At 46.8% G+C, this 25,131-nt stretch overlaps 1 long non-coding RNA gene across 1 annotated transcript; it reads right to left on the bottom strand.

Moving 5' to 3' along the window:
- Positions 1-22,317: 22,317 nt before the first annotated feature.
- On the bottom strand, positions 22,318-24,363 carry LOC130213115 (uncharacterized). Its single transcript, XR_008835450.1, has 3 exons — positions 23,921-24,363; positions 23,455-23,760; positions 22,318-22,573 (listed from the first exon to the last, which is right to left on the bottom strand). It is a non-coding gene; the product is annotated as an uncharacterized LOC130213115 (long non-coding RNA).
- Between the last annotated feature and the right edge of the window lie 768 nt (positions 24,364-25,131).

Here is a 25,131-nt window from a genome sequence, read left to right on the forward strand (position 1 = left end):
CAATGACACTGTGTTCTGTCCGTGGGTGTCTTCCTTGATGAAAGCCTCTTTTTTTAAAAGGGAGCATTATGGTTGTATTACTACTTGGGTCTTGTTTTAGTTTGTTGTGTGGCTTTGCCGATTGTAGCGTTCACAATTACACTCACCAATGTGGTGAGAGAAGAATCTGAGCGGCTGAAACCACGCCGACAGCGAAGCCGACAGCGAAGCCGACAGCGAAGCCGCACCATCTGCACACATGAATGTGGAGGTTGTAACTCACAGAGATTGTCTGTGATGATAAACCTTCTCACAAAGAGAATGGGGCTACTTTCTATCTTTAAGTTCATACAATTACGGCAGTTTCCACCAAGGAAAAGTTAGTTTATATTCAGATTAATCATGATTTAGAGTTAGTAGGCTCAGGTCTGAGACCGGACGACCGACAATTACCATATATAACTGTAGTTTATTACAAGTAACCAATACAATGGCATTGACTATTCACTAAAACTACATTAAAGTGTATATTATAATACACCAGAATTGGGCGATGTCCATTCACACTGAGAGATTCCATATTTAAATGCCCTTTAAGTTACTGTTATCGTGGTTGTTTGTTGATTGTATTCTTTGTATATAGTGACAGCGTGTCACAGTTACACAACCTCCATCAACTGAAGGTAATATTCTGTCTTCAGGGCGGTATTACTCGGTCACGATCCGGAGTTTCTGTGTCTTGTTTTGTGTCTTATTTTGAAGTCCTTGTCTTTCGTGTCCTCTGTTTCCCTGCATTTCCTGTCCCTGTGATTGGCTGCCCTGTCCCTAATTGTTTCCTCCTGTGTGATTGCTAGCCCCGCCCTCATTGTGTCCACCTGTGTCTCGTTCCCCAGTGTCCAATCACCTCCAGCTCCCTGTGTATTTAAGCCCTGTGTGTCTCGTTCCCCAGTTTGGCTTCGTACTGTAAGGTTTGCGTGTGTAACCTGTCGAGTAAAGGATTACATTCCTGTGGGAAAGTTTTTGGCGTTTGGGTCCTCTCTCTGGCTACGCCACCCTGATGTGTATGTGTTTGCAAAATCAATAAAAAAATATATTTTCCTTTGGGATAAACGATATCTGTGTACTTCTACCACGTAGACGTGCCAGATGCATCAGCTTCCAGTGTCACATGCGACACACACACATGTACACCTTTGAATGTTGAATATCACGTGTTGGACTGATCTCGTTTAGCTAACGCGGGTTTAAGGGAGGTGGCTCCATGTCATCATGCTCACTGGGATATTTCAATTCAATTTATTTGTATAGCCCATTTTCACAAATTACAAATGTCTCAGATTGCTTTACAATCTGTACACATAGACATCCCTGACCTTTGACCTCACATCGGATCAGAAACGACTCCCAAACAACCCTTCACGGGGAAAAAAGGTCAGAACCCTTGAGGAGAGAGCAGAGGAGGACCCCTCTCCAGGATGGACAGGTGTAATAGATGTCATGTGACCAGAAGGAATCATTACACACAAATTAAAACACAGGAACAACACAATGAATATGACAGTCTATGAATAGTTGGTAGTCGGCATATTCCACCATCCAGACCTCCACGATCCATCAGGCAGATGGAGGTAGAGAGGAGGAGTGGGCGGAGTCTCAACAGGTCCATGGCTTAGTTGGTATATGTTGGACATGGATCCACGGTGCCAAGTCTGCCATGATTTCACATCTTGAACATTGTATTCATCAAATTACCCGAGTTGGGCAGAGAAAACAAACTGAAGGTGTGCATTTTTTTTTTTTAAATCAAGAAAAATCAGCCTGTAAATTTACAATATCGTCCTAAGACAAAGATTAATGACGTTCCATCGATGTATAAACGGTTTTATTCTTAACTCTGTGTCACGCAGAACCATTATAACTCACTACGTCCTAATTTCTGTTCATTCCACTTTGTTTTACAGCGTCTCTCTGAACTAGCAGCGGCTCCGCGGCGCGTGACGCACACAGGCCGAGCTAAACGCCGCCGTCCGCTCGTTGAGCTGTTCGCTTCAAAGCACAGGAACAGCGTTCCTAACAAGGCCTGTAGCACCTCGGCTCTGCTAATCACCTCCCTCTAAACGCAGTCAGCTGCCCACAGCGACCCCCCGATGTTCTAACACCGTCTCCTAATCAGAGGAAACCAAAAAGGCCAGCGGGGCTCTTAATTGCTGGCATCTGATAACGCAGGTTAACACACACACACACACACACAGCCTTTGCTTTGTCTTATCAGCAGAGACCGGACCAATTGATCTAGGTCCGTAAAAATGTCTAGTCGGACCTCTGGTGAAGATCCCATCACACCTTCTTCTATCCCGGTGGAGGAGGAGTCTCGGGAGTCCTATCCAGGGACCAATTAACCGGTGTGTGTGTTTATATTAGAATGACTTTATTTAGTCTCTAGAAGAAGGTCTGAATGGAAGTAATTGGCATCACATATGTGTTTCCAGAAAGCCATTTCATTGAGACTGAGTCAACGAAATACAAAGGGGACAAATCCCTGTGCTGTGTAAACACGTCTGGGTTACAGCCTCAGGAAAGATATTTTGGTATTGCAGTTGTTCAACGAGAAGATAAAGTTGCTTCCTGATGCAGAAACCCAAGAAGGATTATATCAAACCGATAACTCTTGTTTTTTGCCCGCTAACCGATGGGACTGACAGTAATCTCTGTTTCGCATTCAAACCGCAGTCACCCGACGCCAAACTCCATTGTGTCTGTTTGTTTGTGTTCAGAGAGTCGGGGCCACGCTCTCCTTCTTCATCAAGCTCTTGTTGTAACTGGCTGCCACTCTGAGAAGTGAAGACGAGGACAAATTCGAACAATTTTCATCCGGTCGGTTTAACCGTGAGCTCGTCCAGGATGAGGAATTAGATCTGTTATTATTCAAATGAAACAGCGGTGGGGAAACTTCAAACTGTTCAATTTGTGTTCCTCCCTGCAGGCGAGACAGAAGCCAATCCAGATGGGAGGAGGAGAGGAGGAAAAAGAAAAGAAATGATGTTTTTCACCAAATCAATATGGAGGAATTACACGAGCGCCAACTTGTTAAGGGTGTTTTGATTCGGAGAGAAAAGGTTCACAACTGTTAAAACATATTTTCACATTGTGGTTAACGTCGATCAGCAGGACTATTGCGGCCACATTTGGACTCAACAAATGGCGCTGCGTTCACAACAAGGAATATAGTTTCTAAATCAAACTCAGAACAGCTTCAGCGGAACAAAAGGTTAAGAAATACAAGCTACTATGTGGATCCATTGTTGGCTTTGCTTCATACAGGGTTCTTACACATTTTGACCAATGGATTTCCATGACTTTTCCAGGACTTTATGGTATGGTATGGTATGGTATGCGGTTTTATTGTCATTGACTAGAGTACAGGTACAAAAGCAACGAAATTGCAAAGAAAGGGTGGATGAAAGATTACAGCATAACATGAGGGAAGAGAGGCGAGAAAAAAACAACCCCCCGACTATGCCCCTAAAGGGGTACAGTGTGGGAGCAGGAAAAAACACCTTAGCACATAAGCACATACATCTTAAACATGACGTGCAACGAGTAGGAAGGGGGGAGGGGAGGTAAGCCAAAGACTGGGTGATCTAAGCCCAGCCATTGGAGGCAGAAGGTGACCAGCACCGACAAGCAGCCAGCCCGGTCCGTCAGCCATTACAGCGCCAGCCACAGACCCCGTCCTGTCACACTGGGGGGACGAAGCAGACGAAGGCGTGGGATGGGGGGGGGGGTAATGAATGCAAATCCGTATGTTGAAAGTTCGTGTGTGCGTGGGCCTGGTATGTCGTCCTCCCCCAGGCCACAACAGACAGAGTTCTCAGACCGCAAGATGGTCGTTGCCATGGAGATAGCCTTGAAGGGTCCTGGGGAGAAAACAACCACAGGTGTCTGTGGATCGGGGGAAGGGAATGAGAGAGGTTCTCGCTTCAGTGATCTTTAAACCAAATTTCCATGACCAAACTGAAATTATATAGTATAAACATGAAAAATGTAGAAAATGTTGCGTATGGAGAGCGTATGCCGGCTTATATTTTGAGCGTCTTTCTTTAAAAAACATATTAATTATTTCAAACTTGGCGTAAATGAACATGTAAATTCTAACAAATTTCCAGAATTGATTTAAGTTTTTTCCATGACTTTTTCAGGCCTGGAAATGACCATTTTAAAATTCCATGACTTTTCCAGGTTTTCCATGACCGTACGAACCCTGTTCATACTGAATGGGGCTTTTAGTCATCTAACCTGTAGTTTGGTAATGAGATAATAATTAAAGACATTGGCTGAGCTCAGATGAGTCACGCTACTTCACGAGTAAACTTCACATCTCAAGTTACACAAACTCATTGTAAATAAGCCCATGAAAGGTTTATTGTTTTGTGTTTGCCTGTTTTTGTATCTGCCTTATTGTTTTTGATATACGCCTTTTATATTGTATTGTTTGAATAATTTATAGATGTTTTCATTTCCTTCCTCTTTATAGTTAAATCTGACTTTTATTTTGATAGGTTAAAAGGAAGCACACTTTTATTTTAAGTTAAAATGCAAACGTAAAGGTACGGCTACGGATGGACAGATGTGCATTTTATACAAAGTGTAATCGTTTTAATGGACCGTATGAGGCTAGTGTCTTACGGTGGTGACAGTTTACCAGTTTTAATTCATGTTTATTCACCTAAAGAGAGAAAATAAAGAAGTTTTACCAGCAGTAAGTTTCACGCCAATTCATACACGGGGATCCGTTACACTAATACTTGTACTTTTTTTTAAAGTTGCTTTTCTGTTTTTTAGGAATGCTTTAAAAAAAGCAATCTTTTCTTCTCTTGTATTTTTAATATATAATTTATTGATAATGCACAGTGTCAAATAACAAGTATTTTCATTTTGTGTGTGTATGTCTCAGATCACAATTGTAACGAGGGAAAAGAAGTAGTCTCTTGTCTTGCACAGCAGAAAAAACAACTGACCCCAGACCTGATAACTGCCTGCGCTCCATCATCCCTCCCAGTGTAGACAAGGCCCTTATTTAGCTGCAGTGTGTGTGTATTACGCTCCGCTTACAGCCAATGGGAAGAAATGGAAGTCTGGATGGAGAGAATACCTCCCAACGGGACGTATCCAGGCTGGATTGTCACACCCATTTTTCCCTCGGGGCTTCTTTGTGTTGCCTTGACAACAATATCATATATGTCATTAAAACAGGGGAAGTAATTGGGGAATTATATGAAAGCAATAGCGTGAATCTAAATGGCACCTATAAGGTTCTTCCCGTTACTATGTTTAATTAAAGCTCGACTTTTTTGTTTTCTCAAGTTGATTCCAATACAGTTTTCCATTGTTATTCCCTTTAGGGCTCGTAACCCTTGCGATGCAGCGTTCTGCGCGTCTGCTCGGCGTTCCGGGCTCGGCTGTAAATAGATACGCGGAGTGGAAACTAAGTGGGTGATCGTGTTGTTTCAGCCTTGTTAACAACACACTAGCACAGACATCCCCCACCCAACAGCCAACACCCCCACCCCCACCCGACTCCTCACTCCAGAGCTGAGTGACCGTCGTCATCCGTCATCCGGGCCGGGGGCCGGCGGCCCGCTCACAGACGTTGTTCTCCGTTAGCCGACCAGCAGGCCGGTCGCTCGGGCAGTCAGCCACCCAGAGGGCAAGCGTCGGCAACAGTTGGTCAACACCTTTTGGCTCTCGCTATCGGGGAGAGTTTCCTGTCCCTGTCTTGTCCTCCTGTCACACCTGGAGACACGCGCGACGACGGCGGACTCACGCGGGCACGAAGCGGCCAAATGGCCGCCGCCGTCACACTTTGTTAAACCTTGTTCTCAAGCAAGCAGCGGCCTCACGTCAACTCGCCAGATGTCTCTCTTTCAAGGCATCAGATGGTCCACCTTCAGAACTCTGCGGGATCTCTGGCTCTCGTGTCTTGGGCTCTGAAGAATCCCAGGACGCGGGGAACGTTGTTTGCGCCGCGGCGGGCCGTCTTAGCTCGTGATCTTAGCTAGCGTGACTCAGCAGGTTGGGTTCCAGCGTCGCCTCAGATGGGATACCACAGGACGAGCACGCCGTCTGTTGCAGGGATCAAACCACCGACCTCTCTGTGTCTCGTCACCACAGTGGGGGTTCTCACTTCTGACTCGGAGCTTTGTTCTTTGTTTTTAGATCGTACGTTTAGCCGTTTCTGCGTTAATTGTAGTTATATAGCAGTAGCCCCGAAGCCCTGAAGGTTTTCAGATTCAAGAGTATCATTGAAACTCCATCTCTAAACACACATGTGTACACTGCCATGTGGTTAAATCACATATCCTACAGCCTCCTTTTCATCTTTTTGCTTTTATTGGGGTTTTTATTGCACCATCTTTTACAGTGTATTGTACTTTTGCTCTTTTAACTGTTAAAATGTTTTGGCCCCTGGCATTGCCAATTTGTTTTTATTGACTATTGTTCTGCACTTTGTGACCCTTTGTCTATATAAATAAACCTTACTTTCTTACTTACATATATATACAGTGTAAATGTGTATTACACAACCATCCTCTCGATGCTATTATACTCTAAATATCTTAAGTATGTTTCTTAGATTACCGAAAAGCTCATGCTGCTGCTCAGCAATGTGTGAGAATCGACTTTTTCCAAAACAGTTTCCGATGAGCTAAATGTTTTTAAAAAAGTGTGACTCGACAACAGTGCGGGCGTTTTTTAATATTCAAATGCATGATTAGCGCGTCTGAATATGTGCCTCTGTGTACAGAGAAGAATCACTGTGTTAGTTTAACGGAGGCAACTGAGTTTCAATGAAATTGTAGCATGACGGTTTATTGAAGTCGCGTACACACACACACACAGCAGGCCTCTGACCCGGTAGCACGCGCTGACCGGCTGAGGCATCGCGGCGCTAACGACAGGTGAATGCACGTCCCCGGGAGAAACTCTCCAAAACCACCAAGAAGCAAATGGCCATTTCCAAGAAAACAGTCCGACTCCTCCGGTTGCTCGTTCGCCGCCTCGTCTAGACAGAAACGCTCATTTTCTTTCAGCCTTCCCGGAGTCTGGTAATCCTCTGTGAAAACCCCCCCGTGAGGACGTCGCGCCACCTCTTTTGCATCCATGAGGCAAATCTTTTTAAATAGCTTGAGCCCAGTCATAAATCTATAACTGTGGTACAATAAATCTGATAGATGACCATTATAATTCAATTCTGGGCATTGTGCAAATTGATGGGTACTTGAGGTTAAGTTTGAGCTACGGTTTTGACGGTTTCCAATACGGTTGCATTTGACTCATTTCCCTCGTGACTACAGGACCCACTGAAACCAAAGCGGCATTACTTTAACATAATAACGGTTGCAGAGGGTTTCTTGTTATTCTATTGAAAGCCTGAAGTCCTTATTCGTTATATGTTTTACAAATGTTTCACAGGACATCCAAGTTGAAATTAAGATTGCATGATGCATTACGTGTTGTACAGTACATATGTTCTCTATATTGTCTGATGATGTATGGATGGAATGAAATCCATCATCCCCTCTTTAAGCATTAATGCTCTGCTGCTGTTTTTTGCCGATTCAGGTCCAGTGTTTGGAGCACAGGCGGCATTATGTCATCATCCTCACCCAGCTTTCTCAGCTAGTTTGTCTTTTATTGGCTCGGTCCAACCTGGGCTACATACATCATGGTAAACTGTAGCAACGGGAGCCAAGCACATGGCGCCAGTAACATTAATAGTTGGGAAACACAGGAGAGATCGGACAGAAAGACAAGGAAGCCATTCAGATCTTCTCTTACGGTCGCTCTGGTTTATTGTCTGAGTGGAACAAAAAGGCTGATCCAAAACAGACCGAGCGGTTTTGAAATTGAGAAATAAGCCAGCAGTTTTTTTCGTTCTGAAATACAGTGTGTGTAAGGGACACCGTAAATTGTTACCAAATAGCGCTTAGCACACAAAAAAACAGTGCGGATCCCGGATCTAAAGTTGACATCACATTTGAGGTCATATTTTAAAAGTGATTTTCTAATGGCACCAAAGGGTTCTGATCTTCAAAGTGTGAGCGCCTATCAAAAGGGACAGCTTGTTTTACTTTGTGCTGGGAAACAGAGACATTGTAAAGGGGCGGCGGGGGGGGGGGCGGCTCACCTCCTGAGCTCGTATTGGCTGCTGCTGCTGCGTAGTCGTAGTAGTAGTAGTAGTCCTCTGGAAAACTCTATTTTATGCTATCGTCAAAGATCTTGTAATCTTCTCCTTGAACTCTTAAACTGTCATTTAGCTTTAAAGACACAGTCACCTCATGGAGACTGAAGACTTTCCTCTCAGTCTTATAGTTTGGGCAGCATGGTGGCTCAGTGGTTAGCACTGTCGCCTTACAGAAAGAAGACCCTGGGTTTGAATCCCGGTCGTCCCAGGTCCTTTCTGTGTGGAGCATGTTCTCCTCGTGTTCTCCTCGTGTCTGTGTGGGTTTACTCCGGGTCCTCCGGTTTCCCCCACCATCATAAAGACATGCACCGCAGCCTCACCCCGGTTCGTATGGATGTGAATGAATGTTGGTGGTGGGGGAGGGGCCGTAGGCGCTGATTGGGGGAGGGGCCGTGGGCGCTGATTGGCTGCCACGCTTCCGTCAGTCGGCCCCAGGGCAGCTGTGGCTACTGATGTAGCTCCACCACCACCGGGACGACTGTGTGTGTGTGACTACTGGACTCTGGACTCTGTAAAGCGACTTCGAGTGTCTAGAGAAGCGCTATATAAAATAAATGATTATTATTATTATTATTATTATTATTATAGTTAGACCTAGAGATGCTGCTATAGGCTGAGAGGCTGCTGGGGGACGTTTAGGATACACTGAGCTCCTCTCTCCTCTCCTCTCTCCTTAAGGACGTTTAGGATACACTGAGCTCCTCTCTCCTCTCTCCTTATGGATGCTTAAGATACACTGAGCACCTCTCTCCTCTCTCCTTAAGGACGCTTAGGATACACTGAGCTCCTCTCTCCTCTCCTCTCTCCTTATGGATGCTTAAGATACACTGAGCACCTCTCTCCTCTCTCCTTATGGACGCTTAGGATACACTGAGCTCCTCTCTCCTCTCCTCTCTCCTTATGGACGTTTAGGATACACTGAGCTCCTCTCTCCTCTCCTCTCTCCTTAAGGACGTTTAGGATACAATGAGCTCCTCTCTCCTCTCCTCTCTCCTTATGGACGTTTAGGATACAATGAGCTCCTCTCTCCTCTCCTCTCTCCTTATGGACGTTTAGGATACACTGAGCACCTCTCTCCTCTCCTCTCTGCTTAAGGACGTTTAGGATACACTGAGCTCCTCTCTCCTCTCCTCTCTCCTTATGGACGTTTAGGATACACTGAGCACCTCTCTCCTCTCCTCTCTGCTTAAGGATGTTTAGGATACACTGAGCACCTCTCTCCTCTCTCCTTATGGACGTTTAGGATACACTGAGCACCTCTCTCCTCTCTCCTTATGGACATTTAGGATACACTGAGCACCTCTCTCCTCTCCTCTCTGCTTAAGGACGTTTAGGATACACTGAGCACCTCTCTCCTCTCTCCTTATGGACGTTTAGGATACACTGAGCACCTCTCTCCTCTCTCCTTATGGACGTTTAGGATACACTGAGCTTCTCTCTCCTCTCCTCTCTCCTTATGCACATTTTAGGATACACTGAGCACCTCTCTCCTCTCCTCTCTCCTTATGGATGAATTTTCATCTCTCCATCACACATTATTAACTCTGCTTCCTCCCCGGAGTCTCTGTGACTTCACGTCTCATAGGGTCCATTGGACCTGGTGGGTCGGCCTCCTGTCATGGCCATTCTCATGACACCAAGGATTTTGTACACGCATTTTTATGAATGCATTAATTCCTCGTCAGTTGAGCGGTTGCAATGCCCTCCTCACTGGTCTGCCTAAAAAGACTGAAGGCAATAACAACTAATGTAACCACAGCACACCTGTTCCCAGATCTCTGCAGTAACTCCCATTAAATTACATTTAAAAGTGTAAAACATAGTATATATATATATTTATATATATATATAAACTATGTTCTATTGTTAAGCACATTGAATCTCCTGTGAAATGTGTTGCTGACGACAATAATGTGAGTACAGGTCGACTTGCTTCATGACTGTGAGACCTCGGTCCTCATGCGTCCTCCTCGACTATTTTTCCAAATCAGTGCCACGATTCATCAATCGCATGCGAGGAAATATTGGCACAGAGGCCCAAACCGTTTTTATTGTGAGAATTCAGATCGACCGGCACAACCGCAGCGCTTCATTCCAGAGCATCCACGTCGGTGCGAGCGCACGCCGTCTATTAACGTGTGGATCCGACACTCGGGGCCCTCGCTCACCATCGCGGCCGAGCGGCGTGAATGAATAACCGCTCTCTCCTCGGCGTCCTGCAGAGCGTGCGCGTCTCATCCCGGAGCACGAGCCTCCGTCGGAGCGCGGCTCGCCTCGGGGAGCACCACACCCAGAGCTGCACTCAGGCATTCCTGCGCTGTATAGCCTACAACAGCAGCTGCAGCAGCAACCCCGAGCCGCGGCGGCGTTGTTGACATGTGAAAGATAACAGCGGCGCGCGGGAGTAAACTTTTGTTCTGACTCACTGCCGATGGGAACCGACCGATCGAGTCGGAAGCTAACCGTCTCCCGCGTGGCGGCCGACGGGTCTCCGCCTCCCGATCTCCGCAGACTCTCATTGTTTCCAAGAAGAAAAACCACAGTTTACACACACAGCTGCTGCTTGGCTGACGTAACGCAATCATGGTGAACACCACAGCGGGTTTTTACTTCTTCTTTCTTTCAACATGACTTAATCACACGGCTAATTATTTAATTTGATGGTGACGGCGATCACCTTTTTGTTCCATGGCGGTGCACAGTTACTTCCCTCTAGTGGCAGCGGAGAGGCTGGAGCCCCCGACGCCATCACAGGTGTCTCAGGAGTTTATAAGAATGATGACGGTCAGGACAGGGTTTAAAATGTGAACATTTTGCAGAAAAAAATGCATAAATTCCAATATATTAGTACAAATGGTCAGCACGCAGTTTGTCCTGAACTTTGACATCAAGTTGTCCTCACAGTGAGGACCTGAGAGGACGCAGGGACGGAGGAAGCTGTCGTAGTGTATCGACTGTGGAGCATCATTCACTTGTATTTGGTTCCACAGGCTTTGAGAGATTTGACAGGAGACAAATATTGTAGAAATATACCTCAAAAGTGTGAAGTTATGGTCCAACCGAAGCTACAAGCTGCCAGCTGAAAGCTCATTTTGATCTCTTTATTGAAAAAGAATTGCACGGACTGTGTGTGTGTGTGTGTGTGGAGGGGGGGGGGGGATTGTGTGAGACAGTTAGAGAGAGAGATGATGATGATGATTGAAGGTGACAGAGGAAGATTTGAAGTGTCTGCTCATCATCTCGTCTTTGTCACGTGAAAATAAAGGTTGTTTAAGTGAATATTTCATAAAAGTCGACGAGAGTTTGACTTGATATAGTCGGTAAAAACACGGTTGAAAATAATCAACCAACGATGGTGGAATTCCTTTTTTCTGCTGTGATTTCAGGGACCTGGATCTGCTGTGAACCAGGTCTGTGCCTCTCTAACGATAGAAGTCCTTTGGTCTTCGGATCAGTTTCCCTCCCTCTTTGATCCCCTCCAACCCGACAGTCGGCCGGGCGGCCTTTGTTCAGCCGTGGCTGCTCCGTCACTGTCCGTGAAACGACTCCCCACCTCTCCTGCATCGTTAAAGCTGTTTCCCCACGCCGCGGTGATGGATGATCAGAGTGGTAGAAGACAGCCCACCAAATGTGGTTTGTTAGTGTTACCATTTGGCATGTTTTTGTGGAGTAGAGAGAGAGAGAGAAAAGAAAGACATGAAGGGAGGAGGGGAAGATCAGGAGAGTGTCTTAAGCGTTTGGACTTTTATTTTGAAACTTCATATATCAATTTACTTAATATTAATTTAGAAGCAGATGCTGAACATATTTCCTCTCTTCTTCCTGTCTTCTCCTCCCTCGTTGCGTCCCTTCTTTATTTACAGCTGTCCTTGTATACAAGCTGCGTCGGGATCCGGGCCCGACCGGCCGATGTTGTGTTTCATCCTTCGCTTTGGGAGCGACTCGGCTTCAGGACATCTGTTCAAAACTAAATGTTCAAAACGACAATAAACTAAATAAACATTTTTGTTTGTTGTGGGTTTTTTCAAACAGACAGAAAAGGAAGTTACAAAACACCACCAGCACCACCCACAATATCTCAAAACAAGACTTGCCGGCTGCCGCCTCCGTGTGCGGGCGTCACGGAGCTCTCGCCCCAACTTCACTCCCTGTAGAGAAAAAGAGCAACAGATCCCCAAAGTACAATGAATTAAATTAAATTCAGTTGATTTGATATAGCCCAACGTGTTCCAGAAGAGGGTGAGAGCGTGAGAACCCTTCAGATAAACAATAGATGTCATGTGACCAGATGAACAATAGATGTCATGTGACTAGATGAACAATAGATGTCATGTGACCAGATGAACAATAGAAGTCATGTGACCAGAAGGAATCATTAGCTGTAAGCTAACTCACGTCGTTGAAATATCCATTTTCGTTAAAATTTAAGAAAAAAAGAGTATTTCGTGGAAACATGAGCTGCAGCTGGGAACCACCTGCGTCTCGTCTTCCTCGTTCTGCATCTCGTCTTCCTCTTTTCACACGTGTCCTCTCGGCCGGACTCGAGCCGGCGGCCTGAGGGGCGGATTCTTGACCACGGGGTGAAAACAACAACATACATTGTATTCCCTCTGCACTCACAGCACAACGAGGCTCATTCAATAATCCCATGCCCCTAAGACTCAGCACATTGCATTGTTTACATCAGCGTGAGTTGTTGGCGACAGAGAGAGAGCGACTCACTGCTGGAGAGAGAGAGCGGCTCAGAGTGAGACACAGAGTACCGGAGCGGTGGAGGCCAGACGTTTGGTTTCCATCGCCGCGTGGACCCAGACTGAAGGGCGTGGCGCTTGTTTGTTATGGTTCCTGAAAAACAATCACAACGCAGCCGTCCAGCGAGGCACAGCAACTGGTGAGTGTGCATGGGAACGGTTGCACGTGTGTGTGTGTGTGTGTGTGTTTGTGTGTGTGTGTGTGTGTGTGTTTTATGGCCAATAGTAATAAACATGGGGCCAGAATGGGAATGGCTCATACGGCATAGTGAGTGTTGACTGACTCAAATGGGTCACTCCCCCTGTGCTCAGTGGTATCTCTTTAAATGTATATTTCTGAATGTGGGCACATTTGAACATCTTTGTGAGGACAGATTGTGTGTGTGTGTGTGTGTGTGTGTGTTTGTGTCTGTGCGATCGAGAAAGCAAGCATTTTTGTGAATGGATGGGTGTAAGTATTGCATGTGGGGGTGGGGCGAGGGGTGGGAGGGGTCTGTGTGTGTGTGGGGGGGGGGTGTTGTCACCGCCAGCTGTCATCGCCCATCTACCAGAAATACCTTCCCACTTCTCTTGGGGGGGGGGGATGGAACACAACGCACAAACACAAACACGCCAGAGATTTATTTACAACCACGTCAATTATGAGTATCACACCATCACAGAGGTTGGGAAATAAGATGCAGTTCCACATGTGCTCATTTGACAATCATCACAAAGCAAAATGGATTGGCAGCAAAACGTGAAACACAATAGCGCACAGTAATGTGTCTGCGCAGACACACACACACAGACACACACACACACACTGTCAGGGTGGGTGGGATCGCCGCTGGAGCCGACACACTCTAGTCAAACAGAGCTCGTTTACAGCTTGATCACATCAATCTGCTGATTGGCTGGCCAAACTCAAAAAAGGTCACCTCAGGACAATACTCAGAATCCCAACGCGCGTGTGTGTGTGTGTGTGTGCGTGTGTGTCAGAGGGAAAACACCCCACACTCAAAGCATTTCCATGTCCAGAGTCGTCCAAGAAAATGAAAATGACAGGTTTGTAATGAAAATTCGAGTAAAATCGGAGAAAATAATCAGAACTCAGTCTCCGCTCCCAGGCTCCGCCCCCAGCTGTCAGCCCGTCAGCTCGATCACACACAGCTCCAAACATCTGAACCAATTAATCCACATGCGGGCCGCCGACAACTGGCGAGCGGCGGGAGGCGGTTCTCCGATCGCTCCCACAGTTGCGCAATAGGACTCGATAGCACCCACCTGACTGCTTACCGAGAGTGTGTGTGTGTGTGTGGGGGGGGGGGGTATGGAGGCAGGTTCCAATGCCTTTTGATGTAATCATTGAGAACCGCAGAAAATAAAGCGCCGTTAGCTCATCCTGACTGTGTGTACATGGAAACCAATGAGTCGTTTACGAGGACGTGGTCGTATTCACGATGTGATGATTTCATGAGCGCAGAGAAATTGGGTTTATTTCTATCCCACACACACACACACACACACACACACATACATTACAAATACCTGGAGACCACGTTGCTGATAAGTGTTGCCACAAAAAAAAATTTAAAAACAGAGATGAGAGCGACAGGAACAAACATTCCATACCACTTCTTCCTCTTTCTGTCGCTACACAAATACTCTGAACGAGGCGTTCAGGTGCAACAGGAAACCCGCCACCGTTGCATTTCGACTTCACGTTTCTTTACCGCCTTTACCGGTTCATTGTGTGCACTAATAAGATACATACCTATTATTTGAAGAAATCATGTTTTATTTTTCCAATTACGAAGGGTTCGGCTAATGCACCGATAAAGCTGGCGGGGTTCAGGACCTCCGATAAGGTGAAGAACCACTAGAGCTTCACTGGAGGTCCGATTGAGCCCGATTGAGCCCGATCAGGCTGTCAGTATGGACCTGTGGGATATTTAACCGATGCGTCTCCACTGCGTTTGATGAAACCACTCCACAGCGGAACGTGCGGTAGATTTAAAGTCGATTAAATAATCTCCACATGAGACGCGGGGACCGGCAAGAGTCCAACAAATGCGTCGCAGAGGTCTTCCACGATCGGATTACTTCCCCTCTCCATTTCTGGTGAGACTTGTTATTGTTATGTCCTTTTTATTCTTATAATTTAGCTTAACTTTTTTAAATGTTTTTCAACTCTGCATTGCCATTTATTGGCGGGGAATGAAAGACACATTGTGTGTGTGTGTGTGTGTGTGTGTGTGTGTGTGTGTGTGTGTGTGTGTGTGTGTGTGTGTGTGTGTGTGTGTGTGTGTGTGTGTGTGTGTGTGTGTGTGTGTGTGTGTGTGTGTGTGTGTGTGTGTGTGTGTGTGTGTGTGTGTGTGTGTGTGTGTGTGTGTGTGTGTTCAAGTTTCAAGTTTTTATTGTCACATCCCCTTTTATACAAGTATAATCGGTTCGTGAAATTCTTATGTGCAAAACACTCGACAGCAGTAGCAGACTAAAAAAAGAATAAGAATGAGAATAAACTATACAATATCCACACACAAAAAAGAAGAAAGTATTAACAATATATATATAAAACAATGTAATAGAATATACATCATGGCAATATATATATATAAAACAATGTAATAAAATATACACTTTTTGAGACTATATATATATATATGTATATACATACAATATATATATACAATATATATATATATAAACAATGTAATAAAATATACACCATGGCCATAGATATTCACAGAATATGTTCTGGTGTGTAGTGTTAATGAGGGTCTCAGTCCTTGTTCAGCAGCCTGATGGCCTGACTGAAGAAGCTGTCCCTCAGTCTGTTTGTGCGGCACTTGATACTGCGGTATCGCCTGGCTTACGGTAGAAGGGTGAACAGTTTGTGGCCGGGGTGGTTATTGTCTTTCATCATCCGTTTGGCCCTGGCCACGCACCGCTTGGTGTATATGTCCAGGATGGAGGCAAGCTCACCTCCAACGATGTACTGTGCCGACCGCACCACCCTCTGTAGTGCCCTACGCTCCAGGGCGGTGCAGTTCCCGTACCAGACGGTGATGCAACCTGTCAGAACACTCTCGATGGTACTGGTGTAGAATGTTCTGAGGATGCGGGGGGCCATGTTGAATTTCCTCAGTCGCCTAAGGAAATACAGGCGTTGTTGGGCCCTTTTCACCACGTGAGTGGTGTGCGTGGTCCATGTGAGGTCCTCGGAGATGTGCACGCCGAGGAACTTGAAGCTGCTGACCCTCTCTACTGCAACTCCGTCTATGGAGATGGGGGTGTGCTCTCCTCTCCGCTTCCTGTCTGTGTGTGTGTGTGTGTGTGTGTGCGTGCGTGCGTGCGTGCGTGCGTATGTTTCTGAGTCTTCCAGTAACTGCCTGAAGTTCGTGGAAGTTTCTCCAGAGCTGACATGAAATCCTCAGAAACCCACGAAGACACACGAGCTCCATGCAGCCGCTGTAAACATGCAGTAACGCCACAAGCACGTGACTTCACTGACGCACACACACAAACACACACCTACAGCTGTGCAAGTTTAATTTGGGTCTGCACCAACACACTGTGTGTGTGTGTGTGTGTGTGTGTGAGAGGGAAAGGGATAGATAAACAGGAGTGTGAATGAGCAACATATACATGTGTGTGTGTGTGTAGTTGTGTGTGTGTGTAGGTGTGTGTGTGTGTACATGGCCACACATAACTTTTTGTCTACGTAAGCAATCATTCATGTAAATATGGCAGCTTCTCAAACCCCCATGAAACATGACTAATGAACTGGGGAATCATCATAGTATTACTCTGGTATACTGATAGTATTACTGATGGTATACTCATAGTATTACTCTGGTATACTGATAGTATTACTTATGGTATTACTCATTGTATTACTTATAGCATTACTCATGGTATTACTGATGGTATACTGATAGTATTACTCATGGTATACTGATAGTATTACTCATGGTATACTGATAGTATTACTCATGGTATACTGATAGTATTACTCATGGTATACTGATAGTATTACTCATGGTATACTGATAGTATTACTCATGGTATACTTATAGTATTACTCATGGTATTACTGGGTAAGACATGTAAAGTAGACATGACTATTACTCGTGATGAAAACCTCTTCCCAACATGACCACTGAGGAGACTCTGGGGGAGGGAGGCGTGTCAAGAGATGCCTCCATGCATCTGAATACGGAAGGTTGACACCACCGGGAACACGGGAGAACCGGAAGGCCACATCAGAATCTGCCATACGACATCTGAACGGGCCCGATCGGCTTCAGACGGTTCTTTGGACGATGAAACCCAGATTCGGTCGTTACGGAACGATGGGAAGAGAAAAGAGCGAAGAAGGAAAGGAACGGCTTCTGACCCGACGCAAACCACAGCATCTGGTTCCCAGGCCGGAGGCGGAGCTCGGACTCGGAGCCCCGCCAAGGGGAACCGGGTCACCGGTGTTCGGTGATGAAGTCACAGCTGATAAAAGTAACGGGATGAGTGTCGAGGCGTTCGAGGCGTTCCTATCTGCACATCGGAGTGGACCGTCCCGCTCAGTGCAGACGGATAACGAGCCCGACACATGCTGTGAAAACAGCTTCTCAAGGCACATGAACGGAATATCCTCCAGTCGCCTGATCTCAGCCCGAGTGAGCATGCTTTTCATTTACTGCAGATCAAAGCGGAGGCAGAAAACTCCCCAAACAAGCAGCAACTGAAGGAGTTCTGCAGGGAAGGTCTGGAAAAGCATCTGGAGACGATGGTGGAAGGAAGACTTTGGGAATCCCTTGACTGCAAAGGATCCTCCAAGAGATCATGATATGCACTTATGTTAGTTTGTCTAATCCATGTTGGCGACTCTGGAAACATGCACTGTAACAAAAGTACGTATATTTTACAATGAAAAAAAATCACTACAGTAAGATACCGTTAATTGACAATTCAATTCAATTCAGTTTATTTGTATAGCCCAATTTCACAAATTACAAATTTGTCTCGGAGTGCTTTACAATCTGTACACATAGACATCCCTTCCCCAAAACCTCACAACCCTTCAGGGGAAAAAAAAAGAAACCTGGAGGAGAGAGGATCCCTCTCTAGGATGGACAGATGCAATGTGTACAGAAGGACAGATTAGAGTTATTCCACGATGGAGACCTCCACGATCCATCAGGCAGATGGCGGTGGGGAGGGACAGTGGCGTAGTCATGAGCAGGAATTCCATCAGGCAGATGGGAGAAAGCAGAGTTAGTAACGTGTGATTGAGAGATGAAAAAAAGAGGGTACTCAGTGCATCCTGGCAAACCTGATTCAGCTATAAGCTCTGTCAAAGAGGAAGGTCTTAAGTCTACTCTTAAACGAGGTGACTGTGTCTGCCTCCCCGGACTGAAATTGTGGTTCCATAAAGAGGAGCTTGATAACAATATGTTATATTACGTTCTTACCACATTAAAACACCGTAAATATATATACCAGCCAAAACAGTGAATTAAGCATTTATTTCTTGTAAAAAATACAGTTTGTCACTGTTTATTGTACTAAACATTGCACTGATAACGGAAATGTGAACAACAATCCATACCGTAATATCTTATACGGTATTCATTTATTTCTTACGGTAAAGCTCTGGCAACAAACAGCTGCCGGTAATTCACCATTAACTTCAATAAAGTACCGTATTGTATTATACAGTTGTACTGGTTTTTTTAGGTTTACGGTGGAACTTCTGTTTTCACGACACATACCGTAATGTCTTTACGTGTCACTATAGTTTTTACGATAAAGCTCTGGCAACTGCAGCTGCCGGTAATTCACTGTATATATTTCACACTTTCTTTTGTACAGTGTTGTTAATGTGATATTTTAGTTTATCCATTAAAATAAAGCTTAACGGTCATGTGAACCGGCAAAATTAGAAAAACGTGTGTCTCAGTCCAAATCCTCCAGGTCTCGTCTGAAGTGCTGATCCAGATCTGAAACTGATCCAGATCTGAACCTCAGTGAGAAGAGCAATGCTCGCCAGAAAACTGTCCAGATTGATTTTTTTTCAGGCCCAATTTTGTCAACTCGGATCAAAATCATGTATTAAATATGGAAATGTATATAAAACAAATGATGATTGAGAATGACGTCCGAGTTCAGGAGAATCATCGCAACGCTGCCGCCAGTTCCCCTGCATGTAGCGTCACGACCGTGAGATGTTCTCTTCACGCGGGTCAGGAGGTCACATGTATTTTTTTTTCAATGGGTCAAATGACTCGTCCTGACGACTTGTCACCCGACTCCTCTTTGTTTCGGTTCTCACCAGATCGTCTCCGTCCAAAATATGTAAAATCAAACCTATTTATTCGGCCTCTGCTCCAAAATGTCATTCCCAAACTCAAGAGGGCGTGTCTACGCAAACACAAGGTCTATTTGAATTGGCACACTCAGCACTTTATTATCCTGGACACTTTAACCTGCTGCAAATTCACTTTGGTCACTGCTTTGTGTATAGATGTAGTTTCCTCTGTATATTTAGTATTTTTGTATTAGTATTTAGTATTGTTATTGTGTTTTATTTTGATCTTTTATTTTTATTAAAGCTCCAATATGCAGCGCTGCTGTGATCCTGAAATATCCCCACTGTGGGACTAATAAAGGATTATCTTATCTTATGTTAATATTGCTGTGTGTTGTAAATATCAGTCTAAATGTTACTTGTTCTTATTAAATGAAGTTAGCACACAGCACAAATTAAATAGTTTCACGTTCGCACTTTTTAGGAAGAATAATGTTTCGAGGAATGATGCAACTGACTCTTCAAACCTTTCCTACATCATAGACCAGTGTGTGATGAGTCTCTCTGTAAAGGTTGACTCATAAAACGAAGCAGAAAATGCATTGGAGAGTATTTAAAGACAATTCAGCCAAGATCTGGCATGTTCTCATCCTTTCCTTCTCTCATCTTGTCTCTATTATTCGAGTGTAAAAGTGTTCTTTTACATGTTGGACATGTTAAGGAGAGACGTGGTGTAACGCAACAGGAAGAGGCGAGCGGCCAGGAAGAGGCGAGCGGCCAGAAAGAGGCGAGCGGCCACGAAGAGGCGAGCGGCCAGGAAGAGGCGAGCGGCCAGGAAGAGGCGAGCGGCCAGAAAGAGGCGAGCGGCCAGGAAGAGGCGAGCGGCCAGAAAGAGGCGAGCGGCCAGGAAGAGGCGAGCGGCCAGAAAGAGGCGAGCGGCCAGAAAGAGGCGAGCGGCCAGGAAGAGGCGAGCGGCCAGAAAGAGGCGAGCGGCCAGGAAGAGGCGAGCGGCCAGAAAGAGGCGAGCGGCCAGAAAGAGGCGAGAGGCCAGAAAGAGGCGAGCGGCCAGAAAGAGGCGAGAGGCCAGAAAGAGGCGAGCGGCCAGAAAGAGGCGAGCGGCCAGAAAGAGGCGAGCGGCCAGGAAGAGGCGAGAGGCCAGAAAGAGGCGAGCGGCCAGAAAGAGGCGAGAGGCCAGAAAGAGGCGAGCGGCCAGAAAGAGGCGAGCGGCCAGGAAGAGGCGAGAGGCCAGAAAGAGGCGAGCGGCCAGAAAGAGGCGAGCGGCCAGGAAGAGGCGAGAGGCCAGAAAGAGGCGAGCGGCCAGAAAGAGGCGAGAGATCAGAAAGAGGCGAGCGGCCAGGAAGAGGCGAGCGGCCAGAAAGAGGCGAGAGGCCAGAAAGAGGCGAGCGGCCAGAAAGAGGCGAGAGGCCAGAAAGAGGCGGCCAGAAAGAGGCGAGGCCAGGAAGAGGCGAGAGGCCAGAAAGAGGCGAGCGGCCAGAAAGAGGCGAGCGGCCAGGAAGAGGCGAGAGGCCAGGAAGAGGCGAGCGGCCAGGAAGAGGCGAGAGGCCAGAAAGAGGCGAGCGGCCAGAAAGAGGCGAGCGGCCAGGAAGAGGCGAGCGGCCAGAAAGAGGCGAGCGGCCAGGAAGAGGCGAGCGGCCAGAAAGAGGCGAGCGGCCAGAAAGAGGCGAGCGGCCAGGAAGAGGCGAACGGCCAGGAAAAGGCGAGCGGCCAGAAAGAGGCGAGGCCAGAAAGAGGCGAGGCCAGAAGAGGCGAGCGGCCAAAAAGTGGCGAGCGGCCAGGAAGTGGCGAGCGGCCAGTAAGAGGCGAGCGGCCAGGGAGAGGCGAAAGGCCAGAAAGAGGCGAGGCAGAAAGAGGCGAGCTGCCAGAAGGCGCCAGAAAGAGGCGAAAGGCCCGGAAGAGGCGTTAGGCGCCAGCGCATAAAAGTTTACTATCTAACATTTTGTTTGTCTCTTTCATTAATTTCCTGTTGCATGTCTATAGGTGGCTTTGCATGGCAGGGTCTGTTGTTTGTCTGCTTTGTTTTTTTCCCAGCAACTTTATTGTCTGTGTGTTTGTGTGTGTGTGTGCGGTGAGGCTATGAAGTTGAATAGTCTGCAATGCCCTTTCACAATAGAACTCATCGTGGTTATCAATCCCGGCGCAGCTTTGGCCCCACGGCTTCCTCGGCGTGTTTCTACCCACGACACCTCCTCGCCACGACACAGGGCCACACGGGGGAGGCCTGGGCCGGAGGCGTGGAGACTAGGGAAGGGTGTCGTTTGGGTTTTTTCCGATACCGGTGCTGAACCGGTACTTTTAAAACGATCCCGGTGCCGGAACCGATACTTAAAAAAGAAGCACGCAACGACGATTGACAAAGACGACATAAAAAACCTCTCAGGCCAGATTCCCCGTAAAAGACGTTCATATGGAGCACCGACAAACAACGGATATTAGACTGTCGTAGCTAGCTAACCCATGCCTCCGCTTTTGCAAAGTTCAATGATAGGCGACCGTAACCTGCTGACAGGGCGGAGTCACCAGAGAAGTTCAAATTGGCACCGGCTTTCGATACCCAACCCGAGTGGAGACATCGAGGTACTCTGCCACACCGCTTTGAGAAATACTCATTTATTTAAATGTGTCTTCTGGAGATTTAGAATGACGGACGCTCGGCTCTCAGTGTACAGCCGGGAAACAGCTCTTCCAGATCAGAGATTTGGGCTCAGTGTCCAAATATGTTCACTCGACACCCTGAAGGACATCGTGAGGGCGGGGCCAACACGTCATAGACCTCTGTCCTGATTGGAGGATACTGTGCAGGAACATGTCGCCAATGTCCATGCATCTGTAGAGCATTTCAACAACATAATATCCAATTACTTATGTTTATAATTACTTTTAATAGACTTTTAATGACTCTAAATATATATACGCCAACTGTTTCTTTATCAATATCTATTGTAAAAACACGATGTATGAGTCTTTTATCGTTAATAACTTCACGGATGATGTACAACAGATGTGACTCGATTATTACGTTTTTGAAACTTCATAAGGGGCTTTGCAGTTTATTTTATTATGACAGCGAGCTCATAAAACATGTGGACACTGTTTATCTCCTCTTTCATCCACGTCCTTGCAATATCAAAACGGTTTCAATGGCTGGCAGCAGCGGGAAGTGTCCCGACCCACACGGCCCTCACAGCGCAGCCTTCACACGGGGCCGCGTCTCCTGGCGTGACCTCCTGACCCGCCGGCTGGGTTACTTCCCACAGTCGCTCGGTCCCAGCACCCGGCTCGTCTGCAGGAACCCTGCAACCATTCAAATTAGTGATGGAGATCAAGAAAAGTTATAAAACAAGCGAGTACACGCACAGATGGCCAAACACATGATTACAGATTGTGTCATCATTGTGTGCACACAGCTGTGGGTTATGGGCCTGATACACTATGGGGTTAACCAGCGGGGGTTAACCAGCGGGGATTAACCAGCGGGGGTTAACCAGCGGGGTTTAACCAGCGGGGGTTAACCAGCAGGGGTTAACTAGCTAGGTTTAACCAGCTAGGTTTAACCAGCTAGGTTTAACCAGCGAGGTTTAACCAGCGAGGTTTAACCAGCGGGGGTTAACTAGCTAGGTTTAACCAGCGAGGTTTAACCAGCGGGGTTTAACCAGCGGGGTTTAACCAGCTAGGTTTAACCAGCAGGGTTTAACCAGCAGGGTTTAACCAGCGGGGGTTAACCAGCTAGGTTTAACCAGCGAGGTTTAACCAGCTAGGTTTAACCAGCGGGGTTTAACCAGCGGGGTTTAACCAGCAGGGTTTAACCTGTGGGTGTTAACCAGCGGGGGTTAACCAGCTAGGTTTAACCAGCTGGGTTTAACCAGCGGGGATTAACCAGCTGGATTTAACCAGCGGGGTTTAACTAGCAGGGTTTAACCAGCTAGGTTTAACCAGCTAGGTTTACTGAACTTTATGGGGACATGTTTGTCCATAAAGTGAAAATATGTGCAAAATGATCATCTCAAACACCACTCGACCTCTACTCGTGCTTTGTGAGTATTTATATCTGACAGCACAGATTGACGCTAAATGGAGAGGAATTATCAGCCCGTCCAAGAGATTATCTCGTCTAGCCACCAGCTACAAGCCTCTCAGATCACGCGGGTCTGTTATAACAAAAAGTGTTACGCAACCTATCACGAGGGCCGAGCCGGCCTCGCCTTCCGACGGGCCGAGCGTCCGCCCTGCCGAAGGGTCCTTGAGCCCGGTTTCCATGTAAATCAAACCCTCGATAGCGGTAGAAGCTGTCAGAGCGGCGGTCCTCTTCCCGATCCAGGATTCCAGAAACACGGTCTCTCTCCAGGCGTTGTGATTTTCTCACAGCTGTCCAGGAGGAACACCCTGGTGAGAATCCTTCTGCCAGACCTCGACACATGTTGGCCAGACAGCATCGCACACGCACACATCGATCCAGTGTGTGGAAGCGGGAGCACCACACCCTGCAAGACAACCAGCTTGTCAATGAAAACTCTTTTTTTTCTTTCTCTCTTCTTTCCACATACATCCTCTATTCTCATTATTGTCGAAATAGATTTTTTTTTCCCAATCAAAAGAAAGGATGAGAAAATCTCTGAGACTTTGCATAAAATATGGGCGCACCTAGTTTAGGATGCGTGTCGGGCGGTGGAGGTGGAGGTGGTGTAAGGCGGAGGTTCCACGCTGACTTCTCACGGTTGGAGCCGGCCTTCGGTGGACTGGCAGATGAAGGTTCGAATGACGGCAGCAGACAGATCGAGCTCCGGAGAGGTCAATCGGGGGTTAAAGACAGGCAGGGTGGGTCTGTTTTTCCCTGCCAGGAAAATATCAAAGTTCACATCTGGAGCCCCTCCCCTCTCAACACAGGAATAGCTTAATAATGAGTCCGTATTAGCTCTATTCTGGTTGTTTGTGTTCTGCTGCAGGACGCCTCGGCTTGATCTCAGGCTCTCACCGTCTTCTTATCAGCATGCATAATATAACATTTATCAAACTTTTCAGCGGAAAAACTAAAAATTATAATTTGAAGATCCACGTCACCTTCCGAGAACGTGACGCAGATGTTGGAAAACGCACGAAATTCCATGTAAAACCAAAAAGTTGTAACGAAAAACATCGGATGCGAGGCAGCTCCGAGGAAAAAAATCGGTTTCATCTGCCGAGCCAGCTGTGAGGCGAGCGGCCTCCTCGGCCCGCCGCCAGCTGGGATGATAAGGAGAGTAGCGGGAGAGAATAAAGAGAGCACTGGAGCCCGGGCTACTAGAACAGGGTCAAGAGAAGATCAATGTTTACGAGACGGAGAGGCCGAGTCGGGGGAAGGGATATTGACCAAAGGTGACAACAACACATACAAACACAAGGACACCGTTATTGTCGGTGTCCTGTTGGTTTTTTAAGACTAGGGTTGGGTACAGAAAACCAGTGCCAATATGGAATCATGGAGACCGATGATGACAAGAGCAGCCTTGACTCTGATTAGTACCGCAACGTTGATTGCAAGTCTTGCATTCATAAAGGAAGGCCAACAGATAATAATGTAGCTATTATAACCATGTTTAAGCTAGCTCGTAGCTCGCGCTAGCTACGAGCCACGAGCTACGAACCATGAGCTGTGCGCTACGAGCTGTGAGATACGAGCCACGAGCCACTAGCTACGAGCCACGAGCCACGAGCTACGAGCCACGAGCTACGAGCTACAAGCCACAAGCTACGAGCTACGAGCTACGAGCTACGAGCCACGAGCTACGAGCCACGAGCTACGAGCCACAAGCTACGAGCCACGAGCTACGAGCCACGAGCTACGAGCCACGAGCTACGAGCCACGAGCTACAAGC

Source organism: Pseudoliparis swirei, chromosome 22 (assembly GCF_029220125.1).
Source record: "Pseudoliparis swirei isolate HS2019 ecotype Mariana Trench chromosome 22, NWPU_hadal_v1, whole genome shotgun sequence".
NCBI lineage: Eukaryota > Metazoa > Chordata > Actinopteri > Perciformes > Liparidae > Pseudoliparis > Pseudoliparis swirei.